The sequence below is a fragment of the Peromyscus californicus genome, unplaced genomic scaffold (assembly GCF_007827085.1).
Source record: "Peromyscus californicus insignis strain IS unplaced genomic scaffold, ASM782708v3 Scaffold_11__1_contigs__length_118956290, whole genome shotgun sequence".
Lineage (NCBI taxonomy): Eukaryota > Metazoa > Chordata > Mammalia > Rodentia > Cricetidae > Peromyscus > Peromyscus californicus.
The window spans coordinates 12,616,094-12,636,689 of NW_026294402.1; the positions used below are offsets into that span (position 1 = coordinate 12,616,094).

The 20,596-nt window shown below is 41.0% G+C and overlaps 1 protein-coding gene across 10 annotated transcripts in view; it reads right to left on the minus strand.

Moving 5' to 3' along the window:
• Window positions 1-20,596, minus strand: part of Fat3 (FAT atypical cadherin 3) — a 621,862-nt gene that overhangs the window by 575,188 nt on the left and 26,078 nt on the right. The window lies entirely within an intron of this gene.

The following is a 20,596-nucleotide window of genomic DNA, read 5'->3' on the forward strand; positions in this document are numbered from 1 at the left end:
AGAATCTCTTTTCTCTTTCATTTAAAATCCCTCTACACCTCCTTCAGAGGGTAATCAAAGACAAACAGCTGGTATTGTGTCTAACTGGAAGAGCCTGTTCCTTGGCCTCACTTCCCATCCCCACCCCCTGTTTTCCCAACATAGGAACTTTGAAGCTGTTGCTGTCTAAATTCCATGGTCTCCAAAAAGCTGCTCTTGCCCAAGGACCTTCCACCAAAGCCTGTGCCCCTTCCGGGATGCCAAGGAGCCTGTCAGACACTATGGTTTCTTTTCACTTTGCTCAGTGTAAATATGCCCACCATTCTCTTATGCTTATGTTTAAGACGTCAGAGCTAGTTAGCTGACTAGGTATCTGGTCAGAGGTTTCAAAATGCACTTAAAATTTCTTTAAGACCAACAGAGATTGGGTCTACGACAGCAATCTTTACACTGTGTTCTTGGGGGATAGGTGTAGACAGCACCATAGGAACATGAGAATTTGTCTTCTGCCCCATAATTCTTCTATGCTGAGTGAGCAAGATGAAATATCAAATGATCAACTGGCTTATTCACATTCACAGCAAATGGATTGGAACCAAAGTGAGCAAAGTAGAGATCTAGGGAGATTAGGTCTTTGCCAAGTAGTGTGTGATTAGCAGGTAGTTTTCCATGCCCTTCAACACCAGGTATAGTCACTGACTACAGAGTCCTTCCTGAAGAAGGACAAAGGACAGTACACAGACACATACACAGGCCATTTGGTCATGGGATATTACTCCATGGGTGACATACCAGAGTTCATTAGAACTATGGAACATGAACCCAGAGAAGGAAGTCATTTGATGAAATCAGAGAAAAGCACCCCTTCCCTGCTCCCAAAGCACTCAAATTCCTGACAGCTTTTCCCAACAGCTTCTGGCAAATGGTCACTACCAAACAAGTAGAAAAAAACATTCTGAAAATCAAGCTGGAAAGAGGGAAAGTCCCCACAAATCCCAGGTCCCCTCAGAGCAGGGAAGGGGTATGAGTCTCCTTCAGGACATCTCAGTCTCAGAGGCTGATGCTGTGGAGCAGAGAGAGGCTCACATTCTCCACAGCAGACTCTAGGGCCGTCTCCTGGCACAAAGTATACCCACTGGAGCTAAAAAAGCAATGGAAGCAGCTTAGATTAAACTTAATTTCCTGACACACACAGTGAGAAAGCAGAAACCCACCTGGTCATCACTGCACTCCACTCAATATGCCCACCTAATGATGCTTTATCAAGGAGGAGTCACATCTCAGCCATAGGACACATAGCAGCTTGTTCTTTAAGACACTTTATATCTCCTGCTCATATGCTAAAGAGAAAACACACTTTCTAGATTATCTGGACAACATTGCTCACAGTGAGACCAGGTTCTCAAACTGGAGAAAAAAAGAAATAGCATGCTCAGAGAACAAAATTTTGAAAAAGAAACATGGTTTATTTATTCCCTACTTCTGTTAATTAAATGCTTGTAGGCATTATTTTAAGAGGCATTTAGGCCATAGACAAGTCTCTTCCAAATTAGAGGTTTGGAAGAAAAGAATACAAACTGTGACTTGTAATTATTAATAAACGGTACTTAATGAAACTACAATTTCAGCTGAGAGTAATGCTAGATATTAACTCAAGAATCAGAAAGATATGATGGAGGAATGGGAAAAGAAGACAGAGGTTCCTAGAGCCGCTTGACCTTTATTCAAAGTGCGAGCATTGGAATATTTGTGGACCAACGATATGCTGGTCCTGTAGAACACACTTCTCAGTTCTCAGAAGGACAAAAGTTGGATTTCAACCCAGCATTCCACAGAAATACCTCATCCCGAATCACATGCAGCTAAGGCTGTGTTGTTGTTTGGAGGCATATTTGAGCTGACCACATACATCTCTCCTACCTTCTCTACTTAATAATGTAACCACAGTAAACAGCTTTCTTACTTGGATGAATTTCTCCTTACATTCAAAATTCTTCCAGTGAAGAAATGGAAATTTCTGCCTCAGAAAATAATTATCTTTTCAACACTCCCCACCTCAAGCATGGGGACTTGGCGTTGACTTATGGAGCAACACTCATCCAATGCTCGTGGCAGCATTTTAAAATATGAATAATGATGTCCCCCCCTAGCTCAGTAACTGCCCTATAATAAACTCTCAGACACTATCCACAGATAATGATCTAACCATCTTCCCAGGCATTCAAACTGTTTAATATTTGCAGACAAACGTGACTCGGATAACCACTACTTAAGTAATTTTGCTGTCTATCTGAGCTCCTATGTATAGGAAGAAACAGCCAGCTTGATATTCTCAAGTCACCTCAACTTTCCATGAAGGCTCTTGTTAAGTTCACACTAACTCATTAGACAGAGGCCGTAGCACATACATGGGCCGCCTAACACCACAATGTGTTGGTGTTGGTGTAGACAAGAGACTCACATAATTCCTTTATGTTGTATTCATGAAAAATATATAAATGAAGCTCCTGGTCTATGGTGGGTCCCGAGCAGCTCATGATCCAGCTTCTATAACACATCTTCATGGGGACTCACTTTGTGGGGTTCTTCACTGCAGCCCTTGAAAGAACTACCAGAATGGGATTTTATAAAGAGATTAAAGAACTTTTGAACAAAAGCCAGATAAGAGAAATAAGGCTAGCTGTTTTTTATGCCATCTGTTTCAATTTCATGCTTTATCACTTTTATAACCAAGTAAGAAAGCTGATAAAGACCTTTGCTTTTCCTTTTTCCTACAGGGCAAATTTCCAGAGCCTTGGGTCAGGTTTTTTTTTTTTTTTTTTAATGTGACTCTTAGTAGCACAAAAATTAATATTCTTAAAACACAAAAACACATATCCTACACACACAGACACTACTATGAGCTGGTTAACTGGAACATTTCTATCTGGAGACGAAAACAAAATCCATGAAAGGAGAGGAACAGAGGGGAAGAGCAGCAGGAGAAGGCTGCGTCAACTCAGGAACAGGGCACACTGACGGTTCTTCACACTGGGTGCCTGGAATTCATGACAGCGGTAGAAGGTGCCTCAGCTCTGCTTTGCTGCCTCAGAAAGACAGCTGTTTAGTGCATAACACATACACACCCTGACGAGGAAAAACCTCAGCTTTGAAAGACTTGAGGGCAAACCTCAGGTCCTTTGTAAGAGCACCCCAACCATTTCCTCTGCTCTCTAGCTCACACTTCGAAAACACCAAAGGAAAACATGAAAGCCAACTGGGAATCATGTCCTTTGAAGCTGGAAGGTCATGAGGTCCCTTCTAGCACCCCAGAAAGACCATTCCACTGGTTTCTAATGGCACGCCAGGTCCTTTCCATTTCATTTCAGCTCAGCACTTCTCCTGACTTAGAAGCCAGGCAATTGCTTATGACTTGACATATGTGGAGACAGACTGTAGTCCTTCTTGAAGAATTCCGCTCCAGGCACTGAACCACCTCTGATGCCTCTCCACAGTGGACGTTTCCTTGTTATGTACATATGTATTACACTGTGTATTAAGGTAAGGTAGGACGCTAAAGGCACAGTTCTAAAGGTTCATTTGGGACAATCCCTGCAATTTCAGCCTGTGTCCCACTTACGACTTGTGGCACTAAGAGCTTATATCATACCTGTGGCCCCATGTTACTGACATCTTCTTAAGTGTTGAGATCTGCCCTTTCACACTAACATACATGCCCACTATTCATTTGAAGGGCGTCATCTGCTGTAATGGTCAAGAGTCTTGTGTACCAGAAAAAGTTTCAGATGACTTCTGTGTCACACTTCTTGTTCTCCCTATTTCCCAATTCTGAGAGTTACTTGAAAAGTCCATTTCCTATAACTCCTAAATAATAATAGTGGAAATAATATTGGAATAATAAGGCTAAGAATTAAAGATGTACTTAAAGATACTGAGGTATCTTAAAGTTATCTTAAAGATAACAAAAAAGGTGAAACTGTTTGCTCAGTACACATTGTTAAGAAAGATTTAGATTGAAATGGAAAAGAAAGCCAGGTAGCCCAGTTCCTTCCTGTGGCCAGGCTCCCAAATGCCAACAAATGCACACACACACACACACACACACACACACACACACACACACACACACACAAATAGGCACACAAAGTCTGGCTTACCTGGTTCCTGCATGCCCACTAACTCCAAACTAAACACACAGTCTGATGACCTCAATGCTTCCCTACTCCCAAACTCCAAGACAATCACATGTACACATACATGTTCTTCCCTACTCCCAAATTTCAAGCCAAACACTTGTATACATAGAAGCACATATACCTGCATGAATGCACATTTACACATACACACAAAGCCTGACCAGCCTGACTCCCACCTGCTCCCAAACTCCCAATAAAACATACATGTACATATATAAACACATGCACAGAGAGAGAGAGAGAGAGAGAGAGAGAGAGAGAGAGAGAGAGAGAGAGAGAGAGAAAGGAAGGAAGGAAGGAAGGAAGGAAGAAAGAAAGAAAGAAAGAAAGAAAGAAAGAAAGAAAGAGAAAGAGAGAAAGAAAGGGGGAGAGAAAGAGAGAGAGGCTTGACCAGACTGCCCCCACCCCTGCCTGTCTACCAACTCTCAGCTTTCCCCAACCACTCTGGTCAATTCCACCACAGGATTTACATCATTCCTTTCTCACCAAATTCTCTTAATGATTTTAACTTTCTCCTTATTATCTAACTTCTAATCTTTCCCTCTGAACAAACTAGTGGGAAAACTGATGACTTTTCTTTCATGGTCTTTGGTTTCTGGTCCACATGGTCATTCTACTCTTCTAGTGTTCTCCATCATCAAATTCATCTTTCCTCACCTCTCCCTCTCTTCGCCAGTATTCCTTTGATCTTCATCCCACAACGCCTACTTCCACAGAGCTCCATAATAATCATGGCTCACACAGCAATATCACGTTCTCAAGAAACCCAACTGCCAAGTGAATAAAGTCCAAGGTCCCTTCTTGACATCTTGCACTATTCAATATTTAGCATCAGTATTCCCACCCACAACTATCACACAGGCAAAGTTCCGATGGAGTGAAAAGATTCACACATTCCTTCCATGATACCTCTGTCCCCAGCACTGGGTCTTTGTTCTGGTGCTGTATTCAATTGAGATGTTCCTTTGTAGCTCACTCAACACTACAACTGTGTCTCAGGAGCTATCCCATGGTACCTCAAGCCAGGACAAAGTCTCCTCGTTTGAATTTCATAGTACATTGATCCCTTGCAGTTCTTGTCATTATGTGCCCTGTGTTTTAAATTCTTCTGCAAATGACTCACCTCTCCCCACCAAGAAAGCAAGGAGTGGGCATTAACTGCAGTTGTAGTTTTGCCTTAGCTGTTGTACATTAGGCACTCAGGAAGCTCTCACATTTATTTTTTTCAATGACTATATTGGGAATCATCCTGTACTGAAGCATATGTATTCCCAGAGCTAATAATGAAAATATAATAAGTAAGAGAACAAGTAGATGCTTTGTCATCCCCAGGGCACTTTGGGTAATAATAACAAATCACATTAAAACAGAAAATGTATTGTGATGTACCTGGTGTCAGTGGGAGAGCTAGGATTAATGTTCCTGGACCCAAGAAAATTCCAAGCAAGAAGAGGGAATCCTGATGTGGGTATGTGGTAAAAACTGATTGCACAGTGGGGCACTTGGATCAGAAAGTGCTGTACACAAACAGCTAGAGTCAGTCCGCAATTGCCTTCAGAGTCTTTGGAAAAGTAAAATAGTCCTGATTAGGTCACATTTTTCATTAAAATACAGTTCCTAGGCTAGTCAGAGGGCTCATGGGTAAAGGCACTGGCTGCCGAGCCTGACCAGCTGAGCTCAGTCCCTGGGAGCAACATAGAAGAAAGAGAAACCTGACACCTGCAAGTTGTCCTCTGACCCCACCATTCGTATATTCACATTCATACCCGCCATATAGAATATATGCTGTATTTACATTCGTATATTCACATTCATACCCGCCATATAGAATATATGCTGTATTTACATATAGGCTGTACCCAGAACAATCTCAGAGGATCTGGATCGCCACATTCATTGAAGAGTTACTGAAAAAGGAGAACTATGTAATTTGTGAGTTTTCAATCACACACCAAGTCCATTTCTCTTCCACATGTCTGCCCCTTGCTGGTCTCTCCTCAGTCTTTGAGTCTCTATACTCATTCTTCAAAGGCGTCACAGGAAGACTGGGGTTTATAGTTCTGGAGAGAAATGAAAAAGGTTATAGGTTTCACATTTTTGTTGTTATTTTTAAGGTAATTTTTTTCCTTCCTCAAAATTTTCAGAGATGGAGAATCCATTAGGTAATTACGTCCAGCCCAAGAGGCCAATTCATGATTGTTCCCTGCAGCTCACTCTCCAGCAATTTTCCAGTCCACTTCCCCAGGGAAATGTTAAAGCCATCTCTCCCACAGCTACTTTCAAATTTAGCTTGAACTTGGTACCACTGCAAAGCTTTCGATGTAAACTTTATAACAAGACCCGAGATGAAATTGCAAGCAGCCATTAAAACCAAGATCTCTCCTTTTATTTTTTTCCAGGGGGTGGAGCAGAGGCAGACTGCACAAGGCACAGGTGGAAAAGACCACAGGAGGGTGTCATGCACTTCAGTGTTAGTCTTGCCATAGCTCTTCTCACACAAGGTTTACTGAGAAACACTTATTCCTGGTTCTGAAGAAGTGGCCAGAGTTCTAAACCCCTCAAACAAGTAATGGAGCAGAGGATCAGCATTTGATACTTGTCCCCCAACCTAGAGCATCTTGTTAGTGTTACAATGCATTTGAGCTTGCCATGTTGCCTAATTGTGATTCAGACTACACAGCCTTGAGACCAAGGCAGGACTAGGTTCATACCATGGATACACAATTAATCAGCCATGTAGTCTCAGAATAAATAAGATCATTAAATTTCTGTCTTTTCAACATTAAAATGGACATGGCAATACCTATGTCTCACAGGAAGAATAGTTAAGAACATGAAACAAATTACAAAAACTGCTTAGCATAAAAACAAGCTATAACTCAGAGTAAATCCATTAATAGATATCAGTGTTAAGACAAGACAGTTACTAATAAGGCTCAAAGAAATATAGTACTTTATGCTTAGAAATAGCTAGATTATTTCATGTCAAAAGAAATTTCTTTTGTACTTTGGTTTTCAAATTCCATGTCATTCATTTATTCAGTCATACATGCATACATACATATGCTAATTATTTTTGAAAAAAATCTCATTTGGAGAAATATTTGCATTGTATGTGTACAGGTATGTATGTATAAATGTCAGAATTGCAAGTATGTTCACATGTGTGTGGAGGCCCAGTCATTTGCTACCTTATTTACTGAAGCAGCCTCTCTCAATTGAGCCTAAAGACAGCCAGCATACTCAGTGGATATCGCCCTCTGAGCACTGGAAGTCAAGTGGGTTATCTTGCCTACCTAGCATCTTACACGGGTTCTGGGAATCTGAACTCTAGTCCTAAGGCTTGCGCAGAGGCTTGGTCTGCAGCACTACCTCCATAGTCCACTGAAGGATAACTTTTTTTTTTGATTCTGTGGTCTACAGTGTTGTTGTAAACTCCACTCATCCCCATCTGTCTCCAGATAGTCCATGTCTACATCTAGACACAAAGAATCTTGTTCATACAGAAACACATTGGTGATAAGCACCAAACATTGAAAATGAGGTCTCTGAGGGAAACCAAGAACCTTATATTCTACCCATGCTTGTTTTATACAGTATTGAGGATGGTAGTCAGGGTCTCCTGCATGGTAGGCAAGCACTCAGCCAGCTGAGTACCATATTCAACCAGTATTCTGCACTTTTGAAAACAGTTCTGCACTCAAATTAAAGGCGTTTGGATCAGAGTTCAGCCCTCTAGTTTACTTGAAAGTAAATGATTGTGTAACCTTTCGGTTAGAATGGGATAGCTGTCACCTCCCCATGTCAACTATTTACATAATGGTCTGTCCATCTGGATTCACACATCCTGGGCATGTCTTTCACAGGAAATGTTATGCCTCTAGTTAGTGGGTGTTTGAAATGTCGATGGCAATGAGACCTTCTTTCACTTTGTTCTATAATGGGCTCATTCTTGTATATCTCCCCTGACACACATGTCTCATCCATCATGTACGAGACCCATTCTTAGTGACAAGACTTTAGGAAGAAGCTATCATTCTTATCATGTCTTTACAGAGAAGGACACTGAGGCACAGAAAGGTTAGACAATTCCCAACCTCAAAGTATCTGGGGTGAGGCAGAATAAGGTTCTATCCCGGGCAATAGAATCTTCAAAATAGTTCATTTTCACTAAAAAACATGTCAGAATCCCATTCATTTCTTATTCCATCATCCATTCATTCATTTATTCAATATACTTTTTGAGATTATAATTACAACATTTCTCCCTTCCTTTTCCTCCCTCCAACACTCTCACATACTCAACCCCACTGACCTTCAGATTCATTGCCACTTTTTCCACTAATTGTTATTGCATGCATATATGTAGATGCACATATGTATGTACATACATGTACATTTCTAAACATAGCCTGTTCAATTCATATAATGTTACTTGTATGTATGTTTTCAAGGATGACCATTTTGCGCTTGACAACCAATTGGTGTGCTCTTCCTTGGGAAGGACCACCTCTCCTACTCCCAACTTTCTTCAGTTGCCTACAGTTCTTTGTGTATCAGTGATTCTATTCTAGATGGCAGAGACAGAAGTGGGGAACACAGACTGGATAATGAAAAAATTGGGGCTAAAGGATAGCTCAGTCAGTAAAGTGCTTGCCTTGTGAGTATGAGGACCTGAGTTGATCCCAAGACTCATGTTTAAAGCCAGGTATGGAAGAACATCACTGTAATCACAGTGTCAGAGAGACAGAGGCCGAAAGATGACTGTAGCATGCTGGCTAGCCTGTCTGACTTAAAGGTGAAGAAAGATGTTGTCTCCAAAAGTAAGGAATGACACCTGAGTTTGTCCTCCCATCTACACAAGCATGTGTACATGTACAAATGCACCTGTGCACACACACACACACACACACACACACACACACACACACACACACACACACACACTCACACATAGGCATATAAAGTAGTGGAAAAATCATATTATATCTACGCAGAAGACATTTGTAAGGAAGTGAATTTTCAAGTCTTAAAATTCATAATTATCTAATAATTAAGTAATTTTTTTTACAACCTTGGGATAAAAATTATGCAAGTAATTAAAGTCAGGATCTCTGCTGCTAGCTGGGTGGTGGCATGAGGCAGAGATCCCTATCCTAGCTGCTAATGAACCTCATCCAGTTACCAATCTTCCCAATAACTCTAGGGGCGGGGGCAGCTACCACACGGTTTCAGTAGGGTATCCTGTCCTCCAAACACCCCCTTCTCCACGCTCCATGAGCTTCTGGATTGGGGCATTCAGCCTCAGCATGCAATTTATCTGAAATCCACCCCAGTGCCCAGAAAGTTTTAATCCACAGCCACACCCTATTTTTCTCAAAGGCTCAGAAAGCAGGGCCAGCACTGCTACCCAGCAGGGTGTCAAGTTGTTTAAAATTTCTGTTTCTCACACTTTGTCTTTCAGAGGCTTTAAAAAACACGCATTAATACAACTTCTCATTTTGAGGGTCTTGTGAATAAAGTTGTCTCTGATTAGTTCAGGATCATGGATTGTGCTGCAAGTTTAGTCAGAGTCTCAGCTTTTCTTAGGGTTCACCTCACTGTTCATGTTTGGACATGGAGGGTCCAGCTTTTGGTGCAGAAGAGGCTTCACAGTTTCCATAGATGACAGAGAGAACATGGGGCTTCCTTCTGTCTCTCAGGACATGGCTGGTGGTGTCCGTCTGGAGGCCACCAGAACGTGGAGCTCCCTGCCCTGCCCCTTTGGACACTGCTGTCACCTGCTTTGGATCTGGGGGTTCATGGGGATCTTTGATATAATGAAATGGCATCTCTGCCTTAAAGGCTTGAAGGACTCTTGCCAGCTGATCTGAATTAGTTTAAGCATTCAAGTCCAAATGAGGGAAATCTCAAAGCAGTCCAGGAATCTTCTACACAGTAGGACAATTTCAGTTCAGAATTCATCAATAGTGAAACTCTTCCAATTTTTCCAGAGCAGGAGCCCCACTAGGCCCCTTCCAACCTGCAGATTCTCTTACACCGCAAATCTGTTCTCAGCCTGGATGCTTCACCTTGGACAGTTCAATAAACAAATTCCTCACAACGGCTGGCTTTCTTAAAACTCACTGCTAAAAAAATGTACTGGAGAAAAATCATGGCTAAATCCCAGCTACAGTTTTACCTTAGAAAAGCTTTATTTCCCATGGAAAGAAACCCGAGGTTCTGTGAGGAAATGTTCTCTGTAAATCCCAACACTGAATAATGGCCCTTAAGCTGCCCAGTTGGTTTCCTTTCCAAGGAGCCAATAAATATGTCCTAGGTGCTCCTGGCAAATGAATACCAGGTCTCATGCTCCAGAGAAAACTCTCAAAACAGAAACTAAGGACTAAGTAAAATATATTTAGTCCTGAATGTGTGTGTGTATGTATGTATGTATGTATGTATGTATGTATGTATGTATGTATATATATATATGTGTGTGTGTGTGTGTGTATGTATATATATATACATATAGTGTGTGTGTATCTCATTATATAGACTGAATAGGATAGGTTGTATTTATATATTTAGGAATGCGTGCATGCACACGTGCGTGTGACACACACACAATTAAAGGAATCAGAGCCAGAGAGTTTCATAGGAAGGGCTGGAAGAAGGAAATGGAAGGGGGGAAAACAGTATAATTGTATTTTAATTTCAAAAAAATCAAAGAACAGAAGCAAAGCTGATAACCTGTGAAAGTGTTTTACAGGATATATTTAAATACGCTAAAGAAAAGAAATATCCACTCGAGAAAGCCCCTCACGAGGAGTAGGAACAAATTTAAAATGCACTGTAAGAAACGAGGGATTAGAATCCATCCCAGAGGAGCAAAGAAGGACATACACTCATGAGGGACTGTCTTGTCTCCTCTGAGTGGACACTATCCACTCGGTATCGGGAAGTAGGAGAAACAGCTTCAACCGTTCAGCAAGAAACTTGGCTGACTATACAAGGGCTGGACCCAGGACCCCATGACACCCCAAAAGGAAGAAAATCAAGCTGGTGTGGCCTTATGGATATGAAAGAAAGGAAAGTCTACCTGCTGATATTGCTTGATTTGGGCAAAAGCCACTACTGGAAGGAAGGTGTGGCATTTTAGAGAGAACAGGTAGTACTCAGGCTAAATTCATGGTCCTAAAGTGATCATCAAGACCTTGTTGGGGAAGTAAGATTTGTGAGTTAGTCCTCTGTCCCCAGATTTATAAAGAGATGAGGTAAAGAGCTGGCTAATGAAACAGAGAGGCCTTCTCAGAAGTACTGCCAGCCACGATTCAGAAAGAAATAGTCTTAGTTCTGGTAGAGGAAGGCTTACTTGCAATTATTTTTATGTTCTTTGTCCAGTTAAGTGGCCTAAGACAGTACAACCAGGGAAGTAGTCTTTCAGGGTCCCTTTGACTTTTATGGAGAGCCAGGTTTGAGAACCAGGACTTAAAAGTAACTTTCATACCAACATGTAACTGTTAAAGACGTCTTTAAGGTTGATGGAACCACAGGACACATGAGCAGATGAGAGGAGAGGGGGGGGGGGGAGGGGAGAGGAGGGGAAGGAAGGGAAGGGAAGGGAAGGGAAGGGAAGGGAAGGGAAGGGAAGGCAAGGGAAGGGAAGGGAAGGGAAGGGAAGGGAAGGGAAGGGAAGGGAAGGGAAGGGAAGGGAAGGGAAGGGAAGGGAAGGGAGACAAAACAATAGAATAGATGACTTCAGTGACTCTTGCAGCCAGGTGCATTCTTGTAGGTTCTCCATAGACTTGGTTTAGCAGAAGGCTGTCGTCAATGTCACACCAGTATTTAGTTAATTGTGATATTGCTGGACAAACTCACAGCTCTAGTTCCAGATGGCAGCTGTGTAGCTATTTCCTTCTGGGCAATAAGAGAGGTAGGTGTGGCCTGGATGCTCGCAGACAAAGGTTACTATAGCTGAATGACTTGGTCCATGTGGTTCTGTGTCACTGTTCCTCTCCTTATGCAGATGTGCACCTTGGTAGAAAATATTCTCAATTTGAAGGATTGTTCAAAAGACATGTCATACATAGGCACAGTTGCCAACTCAATTCTCTCTCCTGCTACTTTGTGACTCTTCTTGGAGTATGGCTCTGGACTCTCTGGGAGTATGTAGAAGCTGCACCCAGCCAAGTGGCTTCTGAGTTCCATACTGGTTTTTGTTTTTATCATCTCAAGACCCCCTGCCCTGTATTAGTGCATGGAACAGTAACTGGTGACAGTGAAGTGACACAGAAACCCAGATAATCAGCTCTAAGAGTAGTCAACAGTTCACTTTGGTGGGGTTTTTAAGTAGTTAAAGTTAAATAGTGAAGAAGGGGTGGTTTTTCAAGTTAAAAACAAACCATCATACAGCACGTAAATGCATGCTCAGTTTGTAGAGCCTTCCAAGATCTTAGATAATTGAAAGAAGTAGATAAAAGTAAACTAGGTCTTATCTTAACTTTTTCCACATTTTTCCTTCCCAACTAAATAATGAGCCTTCCACAAGCAGGCCTTGTCTTCTCCTCTCAAAACTGCTTGAAACATAGTATCTAAATTCTTATTTAATCTAACACACTCATCCAAAAGCAGAGAGTTATGAGCTTTTGTGAGCTTTCCCAGCAGTTTTTATCCTTTTTGAAATTATATCCTGTTGTTGTTTTACTCTTTTGGGGGGCCCATCACCCAGCTCCCAAATAAATCACACACAGAGGTGTATTAATTACAAATGCCCAGCCTTAACTTGCCTTGTTTCTTGGCAGCTTTTCTCAATCTAAATTATCCCTGTCTAGCTTTTGCCTCTGGGCTTTTCCCTTTCTCTTACTTCTGTAAAGCTTACTCTTACTCTGTGGCTTGCTGTGTAGCTGGGTGGCTAGCCACTGGATTCCTCCTCCTTCTCTGGCTTCTTCTTTTTCCTTCCTAGATTTCTCCTTCTATTTTTCCTCTCTGCCTGCCAGCCCCGCCTGTTTCTCTCTCCTGTATTGCTATTGGCCATTCAGCTCTTTATTAGACCATCAGATGTTTTAGACAGGCACAGTAACACAGCTTCACAGAGTTAAACAAATGCAATGTAAATAAAAGTAACACACCTTAAAATAATATTCTACAACAATATCCCTACTGTAATTAATAGTAAAACAAAATTTAATCCTGAAAGCATATTGCCTGAGAAATAAGCAGTGAGGAAATTAGAACAGGAAAAAATAACTAGAAAATCTATAATCTGAACATGAGCAGGTAATATCATTTTGATGACTTCATCAATTATTAATTCATTTTAAGTGCCTACTCTTTTTGTCCAAATGTTGCATTCTAAATAATTCTTCTAAATTAATAAAGAAAAATAATTAGATGCTTCCAGCTACTATGAGAAGATCTGTACTACAGCTTTGAAGAAAAGCTTGGCCTTGAACACATTCGAACTTCCTTACTTCAGGTTCAGAGCCCTGAGGTTTGGGGAAGGCTCTCCAGTGACAGTCTGTGCTCAGTTCAGGATCTGTGTGGCTCTTCATGAGCAGTAATACTTCTTTCTATTGAAGTACTTGAATTTTGTCTGGTTTCAGGGGGACTCCTCTGGAGCTGTGTGTTTACTAAATCTGTCTCAAGTAAATACCACATGTACAGCGCTACTTGATTGATCTGCAGCAAACAGGGCTGTCTTTATCACAGCAAACTGCCGATTTGACTTTCCGTAGCAACATTGTGAGTATGGATGTCATTTTCCTAAGCAGTACAGAAGACACACTTGTGCCTATAAATTCTGTTTGCAAACTGTAAAGAAGTGACAGCCATCCCCAGAAAGCTTTCTCTCCGCGTTTTGTCTCCTCCTCACAGAGAAAACACAGCAGTTTCTTTAGTCAGGATCATGGAAATGGTTCTGAGACCCCTTCTCATGCCTGCACGGAGTTCTCCCCAAAAGCTTTGCCCCTCACCTGCCCTCCCCCACACCCAGGCAGCCACTTCTGGCTCACAGGAGGGCTCAGCAGGGCTTTGGCAGCAAGCTCTAGCAGCCATAGGAGTGGTGATCCTTTCTGCTTTGGACTTAATTCAGAAAGGAACAACCAAATTATCTCCAAGTTAATTATTAAAGACAGCCTAAATACTGTCCTTTGTTTCTAATAATGAACCACCAACCTGCAAAGTTAGCTGATGTGTTACTTAAAAGAACGCTGGTGTCAACACTCTAGACCTACATTACCTTTCTATAACAAAATACTATAGCTGGTCTATAGTAGAATAAAAAATGCTTAGCTGGAAAAAATAGAAACTGGTATTTATATACCAGTTTGTTTCTGTAAATGGGAAAAATGTTTAAGAGCTATCTATAAGTGAGAATTTAAAATGTCAAATATCTGGTTTATGTTATAACCAAAAATACTTGGGTGCTAAAAATAGGAAATGTACCCTTGCAGAGTTTCTATAGCCACTTTGTATCTATAAACAACAAGAATTTCATGGCTTAAAGTTTTTGTACGAAGTCATAACTTTCAGTGCCCATACTTGAAAGAATGATGGATCTCTTAAAAGTAAATTAATAACAAAACATTGATCCCTAATACCTACACAACTGAAAGAATTTGAGGTGTAGAAGAAATCACAAGTTTCTCTTCTCATGTAATGTTGGCCATAGGCAATATAAAAGGCAGCCCTTTGAGATGGAAAAGTCTGCTCCATCTTGTTCTAGAATTATAGATTTGCACTCAGGTAATGATGTCTATAACTAATTCCAAGAGTGGAATCTCACTATGCAATTAGTGTAAGTCCACTTTGGAGCTGTAAATTCTCTCCAGCTCTCATATATGCAAAGTAAGAGATTCAATCACACCTCCAACGGCTGGCTGCCAGCACCGTGAGGTTTTATAAGGTATCTGTGCTGTCTAAAACCCATTTTATCTTAAGGAGACTTCTTCTGATGCCTTGGTCTGCATTTGAAACTGGAGGAGGGGAGATGAGCACTCTGTTACAGTGAGTCCAATATCAATCTTTTCCAGGATTCTCCATCTGCACACACAAAAGCCAAGAACCCTCTTAAAAGAATGTGATTTATGAACTTGTAAAACCCAGGAAGTCAATCAATATGTAATGAAGTACAGCGGAAAAAAAGAAGCACGAGAGGAAAGCATGCAGGTGTGACAGAATGCTTGGTCGATGGCAATTACTGACAGGCCTGGATCGAGAGCACTCGGCTCCTGGCTGAGACCTCTGCTCTGACGAATGCTGATGGATGGGTGGGATGCCGGACAGGGCACACACCCCTTACTCCTGTTTTCTCTCTGATAACCATTTCCTGTCAGTGACTCCCCAAGGTTCATCTAAGGAGACAGGAATTGTTTCTAGAATGACCAGCACTCAATATCCCATATTGTGGGAACAAACTGCGGGCACTCTAACTTTAAAACCAAGAATGGGTTTTCCAAATGCCCACCATCACCTTACAATTTTGAGTAAAAACAAAACAAAACAAAAAATCTGAAATGCTCCAACCCAGCACATGGTGAGGCCCAGAAGTCATATTTTAGAAAATATGACATTCTAATCTTCATTAGTTATGTGATCCTCCACTCATCTGTAACTACACATTGGAAGCTCGAAGGTTCCTTTGGCCCTGAAATGCCCCACTTCTTACATCTTGAGAACTTTCTGCCCCAGTAAGAGGACTAAACTGAGGCCTCCTACATGCGAGGCAAACGCTGGGCTACTGAGGTGCATCACCAACTTTCGGGGCACTTTCGCTGCGAGGCAGGCTTTCACTAAGGAAGGCTTGAATTTGTGATATTCCTGGCTTGACCTCCCTACTGCCTGGTATTTCAGGGAGGAACCACCAGGCCTGGCTTCATTTTGAGACTGCTAATGCACCTGTGTTGTGGGAATGTATTTTACCACCTGAACAGAGTTTTAACGCCCAATTCCAACCTACCTAACATATGTGTGGATGCGTCACTTTAACACAGGGAGATTTGAGATCTTACATTTAGAATTTAGGTGCTGTCCTGTCACTTGTCCTTTTTCATTTTCTAATAACATAGTTTCCATAACGGCAATGTAAATAAGTAATTTTAGGCTAGAGCTTTCAACTTTTTCAAAATTTGTTTTTTAATGTTTTAGTATTTAGAATATTCATAGATGTCAAGTATGGATTAAATTTGCACAAATTTAGTCAAGAGGTAAATGGGTAAACATTTATGCATCTAAGAGAAACACATCTCAAGTTCAGCACACCCTGTGTCCATTCTAAGAACTTGTCTGTGCTGCCTTTCATATCTACATCTTTCTTTTGACAATTTTGAACTGGATGTAAAATAGGCAGAGGGTAACTACATCTACACATCACGAGACATCCAGTGTGGGGTGTGCTCATGCAGGTCCTAACATATGATACCATTGCTAACTAACTTTCTCCAATTTTTCAAGTGACACATGAGAATGTAAGGTACAAATTGAACCATTCTTAATAAGAAAAATCATCAGTGACACAGGCCTATTTAAAGTATCATTTTCTTATCTCAGTGGGAGAAAGAAAATTGTTAAAATAATCAAACATTAAGAGACAAAGAAAGAAAGAAATGGGGAAACAGGAAGGTAGTTATTTTAAAAGATGGAGCTGCTATGCTAAAATCATTTCAATCATGTTCATCTCTATTATTTTTAGACTAACACATAACTGTTAATGTTTATGGGGAATCATGTTGTCTCCATTTATGTAGACACTGTACAATGCTAACATTAGGTAATTAGCTTATCCATCATCTTAAGATTTTAACATTTCTTATGGCTGGTACATTCAAACCCCCCTTTTCTACCTATATTGAGATATTAATCATATTGCTGTTGACTTTATCCTATATGTAAAGGATCACTAGCCCTTTGTCATCCTGCCCACTTCTAACACAGTCCATACGATCAGCCTGCCTCTTCTTCGATCTGACTCCTAAGCACACTTTAGTCCCCACTGCTCTCTGATCAGCATGTTTGCACTCCGTGAGTGAGGTCATGTGATATTTGTCTTTCTGAGATTGGCTTAGTCCACAAAAGGATGCCCAGTTCCACCCATGCTGTTCCATCCCTTATCAAGGCTAAGTAGTACTCCCGACTGTGTTACATGTGCCTCAACTTCTTTATTCATTCATTGGCTGAAAAACATTCATGTTGAGCCTATTTCTTCAAAGGTGTCCCTTCAGCACTGGGATCCTAATGCCTCTGACTCTGAGCCCAGTAATGGGATTGCTGGTCCATACAATGTGTGAGTTTCAATTTTTCGAGCAACTTCCATGTTATAGACTACATTAGCTTTACCAGATACATTCCACCAAAGCAGTGTGTGAGCCTGTTCTTTCTTCACACTCTTACTGGCATCTTCTTTCCTTCAGTCTTTGAAAGAGCTTTTCTAACTGGGCTGCAATGGTTTGCCTTTCCTGTAACATTACATGCCTGGTGAGCACTTGTGTGACATTTTTTAAGAAATGGCTATTCACTACAGAGTTCTTGGCTCCAAATGGGACATCTATCTATCTATCTATCTACCTACCTACCTACCTACCTACCTATCTATCTATCTATCTATCTATCTATCTATCTATCTATCTATCTACCTATCTATCTATCTATACACATACATATATCTTACCCCCTCCCCAGGGCTCAGGGAAGGATGATAAGAGCCTGGGAGAACTGCTGTGAAACAGTGTCTTCTGGACATAACAGGACTGCTGCACACATGATCTCACAGCAGCTGTGGCTGAACACAGAAGACCGACATAAAATCAGGACAGCCAGAATTACAGCATGGACTGACCACCCCACCCCTTATCCCCCACCACCAGCTAAGGCGCTATTGAGAGTTGATCACCATGGAGGTGGTGGTCTGTTTTCCTCAGACATGCTTCCAGAGTAGGTGCCCCATGCTCCAGTTGATGATTGACACGCATGGACTAACATGGGAAACACTAATTTGACCCGGGTTGGGAGCAAGAGGTGGTGAGGAGTCTGGGAGGAACTAGACGTAGAGTTGACCAAAACACATTTTATAGAGAGATAGTTTTCAAAGAATAAATTTAAAAATACATTATTTCAATTTTAAATGCTTTTATTTATTTTTGAGAATGTCATAGAATACATTTTGATCATATTCTTTTCTTTCCCCCTAACTTTTCCCATATCATCCCCTACCCACCCACCAAACTCCTTTCTTTAAAAAAAATGGAGTATGGTTTGTGTTGGCCAACTACTCCTGAGCATGAGGCCTGGTCTGGAGTGTGGCTGCTAAACCCAGTATCACTCTATTGAATAAAATGTTATTTTTCTCTCACAGCAGCTATTAATTACAAATAGCTTCTTGTCCAGCAGTGGGACTTTGTGCCCACCTCCCATTCACAATTTTGGGATTTTATCTGGGTTGAACTTATACAGGTCTTGTCCATGCTGTCTCAGTCTCTGTGAGTTGATATGTGTGTCAGTCCTGTTGTGTCTGGAAAATGCTGTTTCCTTGGTGCCATCCATCACTTAATGGCTTTTTACAATATTTCTGCTTAGATCTTTAAGCATGGGAAGGGGTTTCACAATGACATCCATTTACAGCTAACTGCTCCAAAGTCTCTCATTCTCTGCCTATTGTCACCAGCTACAAGAAAAAGCTTCAGTAATGGGAGATGAGTGATACACTGATCTATGGGCATAGCAGCATGTCCTAAGAAGTCATTTTATTACTCTGTTTATTTAGGAGAATAATAGCAGTCGGTTTCCCCCTAAGGCCCATAAACTGTCTAGCCTTAGGTTCTTGGTCTCATTCACAGTGTCAGATATAAGTTCCAGCTCATGGACCAGGCCTTAAATGCAATTTAAAAAAAGTGGTTGTTACATCTTTAACATTGTGTCACCATTGCATAAATAGGCACATATCACTATTGTAGCTATGAACACTAGTCAGTAGGGGGTGAGGCTTCCTGTTGAATAGCAGTTTGATTCCTCCACATTTAATGACATAGTACATGATGTCATCAGCAATAGGGTCTTACTGTCAGGTTGTGGAGGGTAATCAATAGTCTTGGCAATATCCCATAATGTTAGGGGAGGTCTAGACGGTTCCCTTTGGCCAACCCTCAAAAAGATGTAGCCCACTTCTGGTACTAAGGTTTTTATTTGGTAGCATATAATGTCTTGTTGGGGTATCGTCTCCTTTATTACGTGATAACTCCGTTGAAATTCTTCTCATATACACATGTATTTTAAGAAGTAGACTTCCATACGACTTTTCAATAGGCCTTTAGTACTAGTTATCAGTCTCTACACTCCTCTCTCTACCAGGGAGAGATCCCACGCCTCTCCCCATGTATTCCTCCTATTCTAGTTTCCCTTTATCCCTTTGTAACTATTTTATAACTACTTTATCTTTTTATAACTATCTCCCCTTCATTTGAAGATCCCCTCTTCCTCCCACTCTTTACTACTGACTCAGCGTTTATGGTCTTTCTAAATGAAACACGCATATTTAGATTTTTAAAAGCTAACTTCCACACATAAGAGAAACATAAAATTTTCATTTTCATTTCTTAACAGTTGAATGACAAACATTCTGAGAAAGAAATAAGGGAAACGACACCTTTCACAATAAGTTCTATTCCAACTTCAAGACATTTTTAATTAAGTTATTTGGGTTTTTGATATTGCCTTCTAAATACGAGATGCTGACTCAGATATATTCTTTCCAGAATATTCTTTCATTTTGTTTTTTCTTAGCTCTTTTGAGTATTTCTTTGCTCTACTGTTATTACTATTATTTGTATAACATAATCCTAAATGTCACTTTTTGCATTTTCTGACTATATTTTAGGGCTACATGAATACCTTTGTGCAGACCAACATGTGGGCATGTCCCCAAGGTTCTTACAATAACATCACAGCATTAAACTAATGCTTTAATCCTTTTCTGGATTTATATATGAGAAGTGGAAACATTCTAAACATTTGTTTCAAAACCTTCAATTTCTATTTAAATGTTTCTATATTGAAATCATTAAAGTTATTTTCTGCATGGCCTTGCACTGTTTTTTGAGGCAGGATCTCGCTATGTAGCTCACTCTGACCTCACACTGGCGATCCTGCTAGCCCAGCCTTCTGAGTGCTAGGGTTCGAGATGTGTAGCCTGTGCCAAGCCCTAAATGCTTTTAATGAAAGTGAGTCTGGCTAATTTCTATAAGGAAATTTGTTATAAGAAGTAAGACTGAGAGGAGAGCTCAAATATTTTGCAAGTCAAGTGCCAGCTCCCTTAAGGATGCCTGTAACACAGAGTGGTCACCAATAAAGGCTCAGTGATGCCTGGCAACACACACACACACACACACACACACACACACACACACACACACACACACACACACACACAAGCACGCACGCACGCACGCACG